A 13,408-nucleotide genomic window follows, 5' to 3' on the forward strand; every position below is an offset into this window, starting at 1 on the left:
CTCTCCACACAGACACTGACCTCTCTCATCAGACACTGATCTCTCTCAGTTACTAAATTGCTTCCTCAGTCACTGGTCTCTCTCCTCAGTCATTGACCTCTCCCCTGAGATACTGATATGTCCCCTCAATCACTGATCCCTCTCTCAATCCCAGAATGCGATCAGAGTCTGACAAGGGAGTTCAACATCTGAGTGGAGAGAACAGTGATTAAATGAAGGAATCAGTGATTCAGGGAGTGATCAATGTCCAAGGAGAGAGATCAGTGACTGTGGGCAGAGGTCAGATTCTGAGGAGAGGTATCAGCAAATGAGACCAGAGGTCTGAGGGGAGAGATCAGTGATTGAAAGGGGAGAATCATGTGTGAAGGGTTAAATCAGATACAGAGAGGACAGATGAGTGTCTGAGGGGAGAGGATAGTAACAGAGGGGACAGATAAACATCGGAGGGAGAGTTCAATGTCTGAGGTTAGGGATTAGTGACTGAAGTGATTGAGGGAGAGATCAATCTCTGTGAAAAGAGATCAGTGAATAAAGGGAGAGCTTAGATTCTGAGGAGAGTGTTCAGGAAATGAGTCGAGAGATCTGGCTAATAAAAGAGGTCATTGACTGAGGAGGGAATCAGATTCTGACAGGAGAGATCAGTGACAGTGGGTGATCAGTGCCTTAGAAGAGAGATCGGTGACAGAAGTGGTGATCAGTGTCTGTGGAGAGATTTCAATGTCTGAAGTGAGAAATCAGTGAATGAGGGGAAAGATCAGTGTTTGAGGGGAGCGATCAGTGAATCAGGGAGATAGTTGTGGCAGGGCTTGAATATTATCACCTGAAATCATGAAATCAAGCAACATAGGTGACAACAGCTTACAGATGAGCTCAATGCCTTCTGTGCTCGCTTTGACAGTCAAAACAAGGAGGAACCATCACAAATTCCACTGTCCCTGATGATCCTGTGATTTCAGTCTCTGAGGCTGACATGTGAGCAATCTTCAGAAGGGTGAACCCACAATCAAGAAGACACGGCAACACCTCAACTTCCTTAGGAGTTTGCAAAGATTTGGCATGTCATCTAAAACTTTGACAAATTTCTGTAGATGTGTGGTAGAGAGTTTAGTTACTGGCTGCATTGCATCCTGCTATGGAATCACAAATGCCCTTGAACAGAAAATCCTGCAAAATGTATTGAGTATGGACCAGTCCAAAACATGTAATGCTCTCCACGCCATTGAGCACATCTGCATGGAGCTTTGTCGCAGGAAAGTGGCATCCATCGTCGGGGACCCACACAACTTAGACCGTGCTCCCTTCTCGCTACTGCCATTAGGAAGAAGATACATCAGTATCAAGACTCACACCACCAAGTTCAGGAAGAGTTATTACCCCTTGACCATCAGGCTCTTGAACAAGAGGGGATAAATTCATTCAACTTCACTTGCCCCATTCCTGAGATGCCCCCATAACCTATGGACTCACATTCAAGGACATTTCATCTCATGTTCTTGATATTTATCGCATATTTATATATTATTATTTTTCAGAATCAGAATCAGGTTTATTATCACCAGCATGTGATGAGAAATTTGTTAACTTAGCAGCAGCATTTCAATGCAATACATAGTATAGAGGAGAGGAAACAATAAATAAAATAAAACAAAATAATAATAATAAAAAAATTAGAGTATATTTATATTGAATAGATTTAAAAAGTGCAAAAATCAGAAATACTGTATATTAAAAAAGTCAGGTAGTGTCCAAGGGTTCAATGTCCATTTAGGAATCAGATGGTAGAGGGGAAGAAGCTGTTCCTGAGTCTCTGATTGTGTGTCTTCAGGCTTCTGTACCTCCTACCTGATGGTAACAGTGAGAAAAGGGCATGCCCTGGGTGCTGGAGGTCCTTAATAATGGACGCTGCCTTTCTGGGACACTGCTCTCTGAAGATGTCCTGGGTACTTTATAGGCTAGTACTCAAGATGAAGTTGACTAAATTTACAACACTCTGCAGTTTCTTTCGGTCCTGAGTAGTAGTCCCCCCATACCAGACAGAGATGCAGCCTGTCAAAATGGTCTCCATGGTGTATCTATAGAAGTTTCTGAGTGTATTTGTTGACATGCCAAATCTCTTCAAACTCCTAATGAAGTATAGCCACTGTCCTGCCTTCTTTATAACTACATTGATATGTTGGGACCAGGTTAGATCCTCGGAGAACTATTATTGATTATTTTCCTCAGCTCAAACTGGCAAATCCTGAAGTAGAGGCATAACACTCATTTCTCAATTGCTATGAACTTTCAGACCACTCTAGTGGTGGTTAATATTATGGCTTTCTGGAGATTTACATAAATATTCCTGTGTAGGCCTAATTGTTTCATGCGATTATGTAGTGACTTTGGGATGTATTGATATAACCAATTGTAGATTAGTATTGTGAGAATGCATAACATGCTCATAGAGTCGTAGTGTCATAGCAAAGCATATGCTTCCATCAGATAAGTCTCTCAACATCAACAGATTGACATTGAAAACCAAACAGCTTCAGTCAGATAAGGCCAGAAGTCCACCAGCTCAACAGGCCTGCTTGACCAGCGGGTCTGGATTCAGCGATGTGGGAAGTAACCGTGCTCTGGAATTGCTGAACAAGCCACTCACTTCCTAAGCAAGAAAGTTTGGCCATGAAGCCTGGAGAGCGAAACAAATTATAAGAATGAATAACTGTACTTCGAGGGCATGGTGTGACACTGCCTGTTGATGTTACTGTGCTAGGCGAAGTCTGAAGTCTAGTGACAGTGGCAGGGTAGGCTGATGTGGTTGTTGTACAGGTACAGGTCCAGAATGGTATTCGGCAACGTGATAGCATAGTGGTTAGCACAGTGCCATTACAGCTTGGGGCGTAGGAGTTACCAGTTCAACTCCAGCATCCTCTGTACGTTCCTTTCCGAGTGGGATTCTTCTGGGTGCTCCGGTTTCCTCTCACAGTCCAAAGGTGTACTGGTTCGTAGGTTAATTAGTCATTGTAAGTTGTCCAGTGATTAAGCTAGGTTGCTAGGCGGCGTGGTTCAAAGAGCTGGAAGGGACTTTTCCACACCATATCTCTAAATTAATGAATAAAAATAAGCTTACTTGCATCCAAACATTTTCAATTCCCTGTGCTAAATGCCTTCAAAAGAGAAATTTTGAGAGAGTTTGTATGTTCCTGTCAGAATAAAAGGCAAGAACAACAGGTTTAGAGAACCTTAGTTTTCAAGAGACAGTGAGCTCCTGGTTGAGAGAAAGAAGGTGTATAGCAGGTACAGGCAGGTACTTGAGGAGTATAAGAAATGCAAGAGAGCACTTAAGAAGGAAATCAGGAGGGCTAAACGAAGGCATGAGGTTGCTTTAGCAGACAAAGTGAAGGAGAATCCTCAGGGCTTCTACAGATATATTAAGAGCAAACGGATTGCAAGGGTCAAAGTCAGTCCTCTGCAGGTCAGAGTGGTAATCTGTACATGGAGCACAAAGAGATATGGCAGATATAAATGGGTTGTTTGCATCTGTGTTTACTCGGGAGACAGACACAAAGTCTATAGATGTGAGGCTAAGCAGCAGCGAGGTCATGTACCCTATACAGATTAGGAAGGAGGAGGTGTTTGCTGTCTTCGGGGAAATTGGGGTGGATAAATTTCCTGGGATTGACAAGGTGCTTCCTTGAAGCCTGTGGGAGGCTAGTACAGAAATTGCAGGGACCTTAGCCAAGATATTTAAGACACCCTTAGTCACAGGTGAGGTGCTGGAGGTTTGGAGGATAGCTCATGTTGTTCCGATGTTTAAGAAAAGCTCCAAGAATAAGCCAGGGAAATTATAGGCTGGTGAGCCTGACATCAGTAGAAGGAAAGTTACTGTAAGGTATTCTTAGGGATGGGATGTATAAGTATTTAGATAGAGTGATTAGAGATTGTCAAAATGCCTTTGTGCGTAGTAGGTCATGTTGAACCAATCTTAGAGTTTTTTGAGGAAGTTACCAGGAAAGTAAATGAAGGCATGGCAGTGGATATTTTCTACATGGACTTCAGCAGGGCATTTGATGAGGTCCAACATGGGAGGTTGTCAAGAAGGTTTAGTCACTCGGCATTCAAGATGAGGTAGTAAATTGAATTAGACGTTGGCTTTGCAGGAGAAGCCAGAGCAATAGTAGATGGTTACCTCTCTGACTGGAGGACTGTGACCAGTAGAGTGCCGCAGGGATTGGTGCTGGATCCATTGTTGTTCGCCATCTATGTCAACGATTGGGATGATAATGGAGAAAACCGGATCAGCAAATTTGTAAATGACATCAATATTGGAGGTGTAGTGGACAATGAGGAAGAATATTAAAACTTGCAGCAGGATCTGGACCAATAGGAAAAAAGGGCTGACACACTGCAGAAGGAAATATGAGGTGTTGCGCTTTGGGGGGACGAGCCATGGTAGGTCTTACACAGTGAGCAGTATGGCACTAAGGAGTTCAGTGGAACAGAGGGATCTGGGAATACAGATCCATAATTCCTTGAAAATGGTGTCACAGGTAGATAGTGATGTAAAGAAAGCTCTTGCCACTTTGGATTTCATATATCAATGTACTGAATACAGGACATGGGATGCTATGGTAGAATTTGTATAAATTGTTTGTAGAGTCTAATTTACTGTGTTCTGTGCAGTTTTGGTTACCTAGCAACTTGAAAGATGTAGATATGATTGAAAGATTGCAGAGAAAATTTACGATAATGTAGGACGTGAGTTATAGGGATGGTTGACTTTAGGATGTGAGTTATAGGGATGGTTGAGTTGGTTTGCGGAGAAAGCAACTGAAAAAATTAGAAAGGAAATGATGAAATATGAAAGCAAGCGAGCAAATAATATCAAACTAGGTAGTGAAAGTTTTTTCCAAGTACAAACGTTTGTACGTTTAAGATAAAAGAGAAATGAGAGTGGATATAAGACCACTAGAAAATGAGGCAGCAGAAATAATAACGGGGGACAAGGAGCTGGCTGATGAAGTAATGAGTATTTTGCAGCAGTCTTCACTGTGGAAGATACCAGCAGTATGCTTGGTGTTGTAGTGTGTGAAGGAAGAGAAGTAGGTGTAGTTACTGCTACAAGAGGGAAGGGGCTCAAAAAGCTGAAAGACCTTAGGGTACATAAGTCACCCGGATCAGAGGGTCTGAAAGAGGTAGCATTAGAGATTGGACTCTGGCATGGTGCCAGAGGACTGGAAAATTGCAAGTGTGGCTCCACTTTTTAAGAAAGGAAGAAGGCAGCAGAAAGGAAATGATAGACCAGTTAGCCTGACCTCAGTGGTTGGGAAGATGTTAGAGTCAATTGTTAAAGATGAGGTGATGGAGTACTTGGTGACACAGGACAAGATAGTACGAAGTCAGCATGGTTTCCGTCAGGGAAAATCCTGACAAACCTATTAGAATTCCTTGAGGAGATTACAAGTAGGATAGGTAAAGGGGATGCAGTGGACATTGTACATCTGGACTTTCAGAAGGCCAAATGAGGCTGCCACAGATGAGGCTGCTTACCAGTTAAAAGCCCATAGTATTACAGGAAAGTTACTAACATGGTTAGAGCATTGGCTGATTGGTAGGAGGCAGCAAGTGGCAATAAAAGGATCCTTTTCTGGTTGGCTGCCAGTAACTAGTGGTGTTCCACAGGGGTTGGTGTTGGGACCACTTCTTTTTATGTTGTATATAAACGACTTAGATGATGAAATAGATGTCTTTATTCCCAAGTTTGCAGATGATATGAAGATTGGTGGAGGGGCAAGTAGTATTGAGGAAACAGGTAGGATTCAGAGGGACTTAGACAGATTAGGAGAGTGGGCAAGAAAGTGGCAAATGAAATACAATGTTGGAAAATGCAAGGCCATGCACTTTGGTAGCAGAAATAAATATGCAGACAATTTTCTAAACAGGGAGAAAATCCAGGAATCTGAGATGCAGAGAGAGTTTCGAGTCCTTGTGCAGAATATTCTGAAGGTTAACTTGCAGGTTGAGTTGGTGGTGAGGAAGACAAATGCCACGTTAGCATTCATTTCAAGAGGTCTAGAATGCAAGAGCAAAGATGTGATGCTGAGACTTTATAAGGCACTGGTAAAGCCTCACCTTGAGTATTGTGAACAGTTTTGGGCCCCTCATCTAAGAAAAGATGGGCTGGCTTTGGAGAGGGTTCAGAGGAGGTTCACAAGGATGAAAAGGTTATCATAAGAGGAACATTTTTAAGGCTCTGGGTCTGTACTCACTGGAATTCAGAAGGATGAGGGGGGATCCCATTAAAACCTTTCAAATGTAGAAAGGCCTAGACAGAGTAGATGTGGAAAGGATGTTTCCTATGGTGGGAGAGTCTAGAACAAGAGGGCACAGCTTCAGGATAGAGGGGCACCCTTTCAAAACAGAGATGCAGAAAAATTTCTTTAGCCAAAAGGTGGTGAATTTGTGGAATTTGTGGAATTGCCACATGCAGCTGTGGAGGCCAGGTTGTTGGGTGTATTTAAGGCAGAGATTGATAGGTTCTTGATCGGACATGGCATCAAAGGTTCAGGGGAGAAGCCCGGAAGTGGGGTTGAGCAAGAGCTAAATAAAATGATCAGCCATGTTTGAATGGCAGAGCAGACTCAATAGGATGGACGGTCTCATTCTACCCCTATGTTTTATGCTCTTATTCCTCAGAATATAGAATATTGAGGGGAGTTTTGATGGTGGTATATAAAATTATGAGAGGTTTTGAGAGGGTAAATGCAAGCAGGCTTTTTCCACTATGGGTGGGTGAGACTACAGCTGGAGGTCATAGGTTAAAGTTGAAAGGCGACATGAGGGGTAGCTTCTTCACTCAGAGGGCGGTGAGAATGTGGAACGAGCTGCCAGCGCATGTGGTGGGTGCGGGTTCGATTTCAACAATGATAAGAAAATTGGATAGGCACATTAATAAGAGGGGTATGAAGGGCTATGATCTGGGTGCATGATAATGGGACGAGGCAGATTAATGGTACTGCATGGACTAGATGGGTCAAACAGCCTGTTTCTGTGCTGGAAACATGAGGAATTCTGCAGACGCTGGAAATTCAAGCAACACACATCAAAGACTGTACCTCTTCCTAGAGATGCTGCCTGGCCTGCTGCATTCACCAGCAAATTTGATGTTTCTGTGCTGTAGTGTATTATGACTCTATAACTCTATACCTTTACGCCTAGATGCTTTGAAACAGAAAACAATCTTTACGGATCTTGTGTCACCCACAGTCACAGAAGGTGGAAGAATTAAGGTCATCCACAGATGCAGGCTTTAGATGAGTATCAATGGCATTAAGACGTGCACGGATCCAAGCACTGTCCAAATCCACAGACAATTGACCAGGAGCAGATGCCAAATATGTCTCTGCTTCAGATTATTGATGAATATACAATCCACCTGTGGCCAGACCTGTAGCAAAATTGTCCAACACTAAAGAGGTAAGACAGCTGTACTAGAAAGTTACATTTGTATTTCTCAAACAAAAACAGATTGACCAAGCTTCACATCCTAGGATGGTGTGAAGATCTCGGGAATGTTTTATCTTTTAAAACAAATGGTGAACTGAGAAAACAATGGAGGATCTGCTCTTACAGACACAGAGATTGGACAACAACGCAAGGAGACTGAGTGGTTTGTGTCTGGAAATCTGAGTCCCTGCTCTCTGTCTATCAAAGAATCTTACAAATTCACCAGGAAAATCCAAAGTCTGGATTCACCTCTAAAGCCTCTGGAAATGTTAATGCTCATTGTTGGAGTGAACCCTATTCTCAAACTTATCAAATTTCCATTATATTGACAAAAACATCTTTGCAAAATAATGGTCAAAGTATCAGACAGGATGACCTGGATAATAAAGACACTTATGTCAGACTGATATTTATCGACTACAGCTCCAACTTCACTTTCATAATTCATTTGAAACCCAACTCAAAATTCCTGAACCTGGGATCCAACAGCTGCCCTTGGCTTTCTATCTAACAAGCTACAATCAGTAAGAATAGGCAGTAACCTCTCTGTTACAATGTCTCTCAACACTGGTGCCCTACATGGTTACATTATCATCCATCTACTTTACTCATGGATGTGTGGCCAGGTTCTGTCTAACTCCATCTACAAGTTTGCAGGTGACACTATCACAGTCGGCCAAACCTCTAATAGTGATGTGTCAGAGCAAAGGAAGGAGATGAGAGTGCCTATTGACATTGTATATGTGAAATACAGGGAATAATCATTCAGGACTTCAGGATACAGGGTAATGCATGTGTTCTTGCTGACAGCAATGTGCTGAGGTGGAGATAGTAGAAAGCATCACATCTTGAGAAATAAACGTTACTTAGTGCCTGTCCTGGTCCAAGCACATTGGTGGCATAACCAAGAAAGCTTTCTAACGCCAGTACTTCCTCAGAAAGCAAAAGAAATTCAGAATGTCTCCTTTGACCCTCACCACTTTATTAAGGCACCATAGAATGCATCCTTTTGGAATTAATTGCAGCTTGGTAAGGCAACTGCATGGGATCGCAAGATAACTGCAGAGCTATGGACACAGCTCAGTACATCATACAAAGCAAACTCCCACCCATGGGCTTTGCCTCAGTAAAGCTGCCAAGATAATCAAGGACCCTTCATATCAGGCAGAAGATGCAAAACTCTGAAAGCTGTACCCCCAGGCTCAAGGATAGTTTCTATCCCTCTGTTATAAGACTACTGAATAGGTCTTTTGTACAGTAATACAGAACCTCGACCTCACAAACTTTATCGTCATGGCATTGCACCTATTGTCTGCCTGCACTGCTCTTTTGCTGTAAATAGAACACATATTCCACATTCTGTTATTCATTTTCCTTTGTGCCCTCTCAACATACTTATAATTGATTTATGGAGATACAGCACAGAGGAGGCCCTTCCAGCACTTTGAGCCACGCTGTCTAGCAATCCCCTGATTTAATCTTAGCCTAATCACAGGACAATTTACAATTACAAATTGTAAATCTCTGGATTGTTGGAGGAAACCAGAGCACTTGGAGGAAATGCATGAGGTCACAGATGAATGTACAAACTTCTTACGGGCAGTGGTGGGAATTGAACCTGGGTTGCCTGTATTGTAAAGTGTTTTGCTAACCATTATGCTACCCTGCCACCCCTTATTTTTGGAATAATCTATATGGATGCCATTCAAAACAAAGTTTTTCATTATACCTCAGTCCATGGGACAATATTAAAACAGTTTATCTTTTTACCTTCTAGAGAGATCAATGGGATAATTCCCTGACTCAGAACTGAGAAGGAAGCATTTCACAGACTTGCAGCAAGCAAGAAAGATTAAGATTAAGATGGTACATTCAAAACTGCATTAATCACATTGTTTGGGAAAGCCCTGTGTATTATGATAGAGGAGGGTACAAGGCAAACGTTGACAACTTGCAAAGTCACTGTGTAGAGGATTCATCACTGTACATATTGGGAGCAGATTCTTAGTTATTGCCGGGCCGAATAGCATTTGAAATCATTTGCCATACAGTGCATGTAAAAAGCCATCTGCATGTGAGTAATAAATATAAAACAGACAGATTGTCAAGGGGAAAGCATATTATTATTGCAGTTTAAAGTTGCAACGCATTGTGACCCCTGTCAAGTTCTATCACTCTCAGACTCTGAATAGATGTGTTCAAATTGCTAGACTCATCCACTTCCCCCTTTTAAGTTTCGTAAAGCATTGAGAATGTTTTGTTCTTTTGGTATACACAGGAAATGGAAAATTTACAACAAGAAAGTAACTGAGAATGTTGGAAATCTGAAATGGAATTCAGCATTTTCTGTATTTTGCTTCTTGCACATGGTTCATTCTGTTCCCTTCCCTTCTTTGTGTTACATTTGTGACCAATATCCATTGGAAGCCATTAACTCCAGTAGCTATCTCAACTCTTCCCGTACTACCTTCTGTAAGACAGGCATTCCATTCTCCCAGTCATTCTGTCTCTGTCATTTTAATCTGATGGTGGAACTCTTCATACCTTTTTTCTCAACCATGGCTTCCCCCGCCATCATTAACTGGGCTCTCAGTTGCATCTCCTCTATTTCCAGCACCTCTTGCTCTCATTCCCCCTTCTCCCAGCTGGAGTAAAGACTGAGTTCTCCACTTTCTCACCTTCCACTTGATCAACACTGCCTGCAAAGTTAAGTATTTACACCATAATTTTAAAAAGTACATGGCATTATTGCTTTTATGAGTTGAGGTATTTGTTCAACACTTTGGAAGTTATGATGCAGCTCTATAAAGCTCTGGTTAGGCTGCATCTGGAATATTACACATAATTCTGGTTGCCCCATTATATTGACGTGCTGGAGGGGATGTAGAAGAGGTTTGCCAGGAAACTGACTGGATTAGAGGGCATGTGCTATGAGCAGAGGTTGGACAAACTTAATTTTTCTTCTCTGGTGCAGCAGAGGCTGGGAGGAGATCTCACAGAAGATTATGAGAGGCATAGTAGACAGCTGGTATCTGGGGTACAACATTTAGTGTAACACTATCACAGCTCGAGGAGTCGGTTTTCAGAGTCCAATTCTGGCACCATCTGTAAGGAACTTGTACATTCATCCAAAGGCTGTGGGGGGATTGCAAGTAGTCATTGCAAATTGTCCTCTGATTAGGCTTGGTTTAAATAGATGGGTTGCCGGACAAGGCCAAAAGGGCCTAAATAAATAAATTAATTAATATTTCTCTCCCCCCCCCCACTCCCCCTAGAGTTGATATATTTAATACTAGAGGAAATGTATTCAAGATGAGAGTGGCTAAGTTTAAAGGAGATACGTGGGCAAGTATTTTCTTGTACACACAGAGTGCTTTGTGCATGAAGTGCACTGCCGCTGGTGAAGTTGAAAGCAAATACGATAGGGGGGTGTAAGAGGCTTTCAGGTAGTCTCATGAATGTACAGAATGTGAAGGTACATGGACATTGTAGCAGAAGGGAATAGTTTAGTTGGATGTTGAGTTAGTAGCTCAGTTAGATCATCACAACTTTGTGGGATAACGGGCCTGTTGCTGTAGCTTACTGTTCTTTGAATTTCCTTCACATCAGATTGTGCTCCATCACAAGACCCAAGTGTTCTTTCCCTCCAGAATTCAACAGCCTGAAAGGACTGTTTCCTCATTTCTCTTTGGATCTTTTTTCACTGACATTTTCCCTCTGCATAACACTTTCAAATACTGCCACAGGAAATGCAGCACCAGTAATTTTACCCCTTGTCTTTTCAACATCCAGGGTCCCAACACTCAAGAAATTTCGGAGAGTTGTGGACACTCACGTTAACCAGCCTCTCCTCCATTGGCTTTGTCTCTATTGCTTGCTGCCCTGGGAAAGCAACTAACATAATAAAAGATCCCTCCCACCCCTGCCATTCTCTTTTCTACTCCTCCCATTGGGCAGAAGATAGAAAAAAAAACTTGAAAACATACACTACCTGGCTCAGAATTAGCTTCCTAGACTCTTAAAGATTACTTTGTGACTTCTGAATGGGCCTCTTATACAATAAGGAGGAACTCTTAACCTCTCAGTTTACCTCACCATGGTTTTTGCACACTATTCCTCGACTAACACTGTCTTTTTTCTGTAACTGCATCCTATACTTTTCCTTTTATTTGACCTTGATGACATTTTATGAAATGATATGTCTGGATGGCATGTAAACAAAAGCTTTTCACTGCATCTTGCTACATGCTGCAGTAAGAAACCAATTACCAATTATCTTGCTCTTGATTCACTTGCACTTTCTGCCAATTTAATTTCCCTCTCTGGAAGCTGTTCTACTTCTCTGGTTCATTTTGTTGCTTATTTTTGGCGTCTCGTTTTAACCACCAGTATTTAAAATAATTGCTACCTTGAAAACTTTGGTTTGCACCCATCTCGGACATTCTTTCTGTGCTCTCCATCTCCCTCTCCCATTTCTGCATTTTAAAGCAGGCTTGCTTGCTCTGCTTTCCAGTTCTGCTGAAGGTTGCTCAGTGTGTTTCACCCTCGATGTTCCTGGCCTGCTATGTACTCCCAGGAATCCCAGCCACATATGTACAGTACTTTGTTAATTGACATCTACTTTCTGCACCGGTCAACCGAGCAAGCTTAAAACCAATGCTAATAGTTGAAGTGTTTCTTCTGGCACCAGAAGTAATTCCCTTCCAAGGACATTGTTATTTCCCACTGAGAATAACAAGTTGGAAAAAGAGTTCTTACACATTTTTTTTTACATTTCTTTACATACAGAGTGCTGCAGATTCTGGTGGGTTCAAATTCCCAATCCCATCCATATGCAATTCCTGATTTCAACAACAGCCAAAATTGAACTTAGTACATATAACATAGAACAGTACACCACAGGAACAGGCCTTTCAGCTTATGATGTTGTGCTGAGCTAATTAATCTTAGCATATATAATCCCTTTTGCCAGCACATGGTCCAAAGTCAAAGTCTAACTTAAAAGTCAAAGTCAAAGTTGAGTTTATTGTCATCTGCACAAGGCAATTAAAAAGTTTTGGCAACATCATAGGCACATTGTACCATACAACCATAATTCACAAGGGAGTTTTCAATTAAGCATAAATTATATCCAATTTTTACAAGAAAGAACAGAATTAGAATCAAAAAAGTCCATTTTTAGCACAAAGTGATCAAAGTAGTTAAAACATTGCTAAACTGCAGTGATGAGAGTTGCACCACTTGGTTCAGGAACTGAATGGTTTAAGGGAAGTAGCAGTTCTCGAACCTGTTGGTGTGGGTTTTTATGCGTTTGGACCTCCTGCAGGGTGGTAGCTGTAAAAAGATGACCTAGCTCAGATGGTGTGGGGAGTCTTTGATGATAGATATTGCCTTCCTGAAGAAGTGCCTCCAGTAGATATGATCAGTGATGGGGAGGGATGTGCCTGTGATGTATCGGCTGAGTCCAGTATTCTCTGCAGCTTCACAATTTCCTGCACAATCATATTGCCATACCAGACTATGATGCAACTAGTCAGGATACTTTCAACAGCACAGCTGTTGAAACCTCTCTATAGGAAAAGTTTGGGGACTAGTTGAACCTTCTTAACCACCAAAGGAAGTATAACCATTGGCATGCCTTCCTTGTGAATCTGTCTATGTGCTGGGCCCAGGAGATGTAAAGTGATACAATATTACCCCAAAATTTAAAGCTGCTAACTCTTTATTTCCATTTCCCTCCACTATCTGCACACTCATGTGCGTACCCAAGAGTATCTTACATGCTCCTATTGTATCTTTCTCCACTGCTACCCGTGGCTGAATGCTGTGGACAGCAACAAATCTGTGTAAAAGAACATGCCCTATGTGTCTCTTTTGAGCTTACCCCTCTCCCCTTAAATGCATGCCCTCTAATAATTGA

The sequence above is a fragment of the Mobula hypostoma genome, chromosome 2 (genome assembly GCF_963921235.1).
Source record: "Mobula hypostoma chromosome 2, sMobHyp1.1, whole genome shotgun sequence".
NCBI lineage: Eukaryota > Metazoa > Chordata > Chondrichthyes > Myliobatiformes > Myliobatidae > Mobula > Mobula hypostoma.